Consider the following 4,257-nt stretch of genomic DNA (forward strand, 5'->3'; position numbering starts at 1 on the left):
TGGAGGAGACTCACGGCCCCACAGGTCAGGACCTGCCGCGTCCAGGACATAGCGGGTCCTGATCATGGGCACGTACCCTTAGATAGGTTTGAAGTTGATCTGCTCCAAAATCCTTCTTTAAAATTTTGAATACAGTACGCCCCTATTCATTTTAAAAGCCCCCTTGCTTTACCTGTTGAATAGTTTTTTTTTAAAAGGATTTTCTAATGAACAAAGTTGATTTTAATCAATAGAACTTGTAATAATAATAATTTCCACAATTGTTAAAAAAAAAAAAAAAAAAAAATATATTCCTGTGCTGAGATTTTATTAATGTGCCCCTGCTATGTACTGTGTAATGGCCGTGTCTGACTGTACAAGGACTGGTCTGATTATACCGCATCTACTGGGCCGGGGAGGACACAAAAGGGTATACAGACATTACATCACGGAATCACAGCTGATTCTTTTTGTGAGGTAAAACATTTCCCTGCCTTGTTTATAAAAAAATGTTTTACCTCAAAGAAAGAATCAGTTGTGTTCCTGTGCTGTAATGTCTGTTTACTTTCTTTTGCTTCCTCCCAGCCCAGGAGCTGTGGTATGATCAAACTATGTTACTGTACGGTCAGACACGGCCATTACACAGTACACAGCAGGGACACATACATAAGATTATCTCAGCACAGGAACATTTTTTTTAATTGTATCCAATTGTGGAAATTATTATTATTCCAGATCTATTAGTTAACATAAACTTTACTCGTGGGACAATCCCCTTTTTAAGTGTTTTTTTTTTTTTTTCCTGCAGCGAGGATTTCAAAATCTCATTGGTTTAAAAAAAAAACAACTGTGACGTAACTTCTGAAGTAAATTCCTTCTGTGAACTGCTTTAAACTTGACACGATCAAGTCAAAGGACTGCAAAAAAACAAAACAATACAAACCCTCTTAAACTCCTTACAACCACTTTAGGGAAAAAATGCAAGTCTATGGTCAAATGACATTTTTTCAAGTGCTTTCCATCCAGAATCCCACTGTGAAACCCCTGCACAAAAAATGAATATAAGGCACAGCAAATTAAACACAACAAAAAAAAACACCAAATACTCATTGTGGGAAGTTTTGGTCAACGGAAAAGACAGAGAACACATGCAAGTTCTGGATCGGCTGACCAATCTGTATAATTGTCCATATAGATAAGGTAAAAGTCAGAAGAAATGACCGCGATTTTGACTCATTATTGAAAGGGAACCTGTCAGCAGAAATTTTGCACAAAACCTAAAAGATTCCCCCTCTGCAGCTCCTGGGCTGCATTCTAGAAAGGTTCCTGTTGTTCTTGTGCCCCATGTGAGACCAAAATAAAGACTTTATAAAGTCTTACCTTTTCGTATGGCAATCTTTTTTTTATAGTCACGGGGGCGGGCTTTCTGGCGTCCGTTATTCTCCCTCCTGGTCCTTTATGCCGTCCCCCATCGCTCCATTCCATAGCTGATGACGCCGCCCAGTGCTCCAGCGGTCCCCGCGCATGCCCAGTGCCAGTCTCATGGGACTGAGCACAGTGTGACCACTGGTGACGTGTGCGCAGGCAAGAGATTATGTGCGGCGCTGTGATTGTCATCAGCAAGTACCCGCCCATAATGTCGTGCCCGCACTTTCCCCTCTGCCTCCACCGTTCTGCGCAAGCGCTGGCCATATGGTCCCACGTCACCTCCCATCTATTTCCTGCTCTAGGGAAAGATGGGTAAGAGGTGACGTGACGTTGGGTCATATGGCCAGCGCTTGCGCAGAACGGTGGAGGCAGAGGGGAAAGCGCGGGCACGAGATTATGGGCAGGTACTTGCCGATGACAATCACAGCGCCGCACATAATCTCTTGCCTGTGCACACGTCACCAGCGGTCACACTGCTCAGTCCCGTGAGACTGGCACTGGGCATGCGCAGGGACCGCTGGAGCACTGGGCGGCGTCATCAGCTATGGAATGGAGTGATGGGGGACGGCATAAAGGACCAGGAGGGAGAATAACGGACGCCAGAAAGACCGCCCCCATGACTATAAAAAAAAGATTGCCATACGAAAAGGTAAGACTTTATAAAGTCTTTATTTGGGTCTCACATGGGGCAGAATAACAACAGGAACCTTTCTAGAATGCAGCCCAGGAGCTGCAGAGGGGGACTCTTAGCAGAAATTTTGCACAAAACCTAACAGGTTCCCCTTAAAATATTGTACAAATTGACCGACCCCAGATCACTGCCAGAAACTACCCCTCATTTTCTATTTTGCACAAGCACACTGTTGGGCCATGTTCACACGTTGCATTTGTTATGAAAACTAAGGTTTCTCACAAAAATTGATGAAAGGCGAGCTAAAACTGATTCACAGACTAAAAAACTCCTTAATTTTATAAAATTTAATTTTATTAACAGAAGCAATCAGATAAAAAACACTTCCACAATATATAGCAAACAATCCATTTAGTGCCAAACAAACAATAGAGACATATATCCCCCCTTCTGATTATATTCCTACGAGGTGTTTCCCCTATTTAGGAGCAAAAAACAAAAACAAATGTCAGTTAGGCATAACACAAAATTATATCCCTAAACAGTCCTATAGTCAAGGTTCCTACAGTCAAGATCTCTATACTATATACTGTGGAAGTGTTTTTTATCTGATTGCTTCTGTTAATAAAATTAAATTTTATAAAATTAAGGAGTTTTTTAGTCTGTGAATCACTCTATGAAAATTAAGGCCCTGTGGGCACTAGAAAAAGGATTTTTCTCAAGAAATTTCTTGAGTCTGAAAGATTAGCGCACTTGCGTTCAAAAAACGTACCAATAACGCACCGAAAACCGCATACATTTTTGATGCGTTTTTTCCGCAGGTTGGTCCCTGCGTTTTTTTTTTCCATTATCTATGGCAAAAAACGCAGGTACCTGCAGAAAAGAAGTGACATGCTCATTCTTTTTCTCAAGAAATTCTGCAGAAAGCATTGAGGAAAAAAACGCAGTGCGCGCATAGCTATTTTTTTTTCCCCGGGGGTTTTGCTGGGGAATGTCTGCAGAAAGGTTACAAACATTTTCTCAAGAATTTTCTGCAAAAAAAAGCGGGAAAAAACGCAGTGTGTGAACAAGGCCTAAAAGCTGCTTTTTATGGTACCAGCAAAGGCTATGAGAGATCACAAATTTCATGCTTTTTGTTTGCTGACTGAATTGGAAAGCTGCTGCGTTTTTGAAAACAGAAGCATGTAAATACGTTCAGCGTTTTTTTTCACCATAGATAGCAATGGGGAAGTGCAAAAATGCAATAGTGTGTTTTTTGCTGCGTTTTTTGTTGCATTTTTGGTGAATAAAGCTAACTTTACTAAACAGGTACTATAGAGAAATGACATAATCTGCACCAAAAATGCAGCAAAACCTGCGTATTGTACACAGATTCTTTACCGCCAAGAGAGCAGGTTTTGCAGCGTGTGAACATAACCTTAGTTCACCTTTTTGTTAGGCTAAAGGTACCGTCACACTAAGCAACTTACCAGCGATCCCAACAACGATAGGGATCGCTGGTAAGTTGCTAGGAGGTTGCTGGTGAGATGTCACACTGCGACGCTCCAGCGATCCCACCAGCAACCAGTGACCAGCCCCCAGCGCCGCGTGGAAGATGCTACGCTTGGTAACCAAGGTAAATATCGGGTAACCAACCCGATATTTACCTTGGTTACCACCGCACGGAGCTACACGTGCAGAGAGCAGGGAGCAGCGCACACTGAGCGCTGGCTCCCTGCTCTCCTAGTTACAGCACACATCGGGTTAATTACCCGATGTGTACTGCAGCTAAATGTGCACAGAGCAGGGAGCAGTGCACACTGCTTAGCGCTGGCTCCCTGCTCTCCTAGCTACAGCACACATCTTAATTAACCCGATGTGTCCTGCAGCTAGCTACATGTGCACAGAGCAGGAGCCGGCACTGACAGTGAGAGCGGTGGAGGCTGGTATCGAAGGTAAATATCGGGTAACCAAGGACAGGGCTTCTTGGTTACCCGATGTTTACCGTGGTTACCAGCCTCCGCAGAAGCCGGCTCCTGCTGCCTGCACATTTAGTTGTTGCTGTCTCGCTGTCACACACAGCGATGTGTGCTTCACAGCGGGACAGCAACAACTAAAAAATGGCCCAGGACATTCAGCAACAACCAACGACCTCACAGCAGGGGCCAGGTTGTTGCTGGATGTCACACACAGCGACATCACTAGCAACATCGCTAGCAACGTCACAAAAGTTGTTCGTT

Source organism: Anomaloglossus baeobatrachus, chromosome 2, assembly GCF_048569485.1.
Source record: "Anomaloglossus baeobatrachus isolate aAnoBae1 chromosome 2, aAnoBae1.hap1, whole genome shotgun sequence".
Classification (NCBI taxonomy): Eukaryota; Metazoa; Chordata; class Amphibia; order Anura; family Aromobatidae; genus Anomaloglossus; species Anomaloglossus baeobatrachus.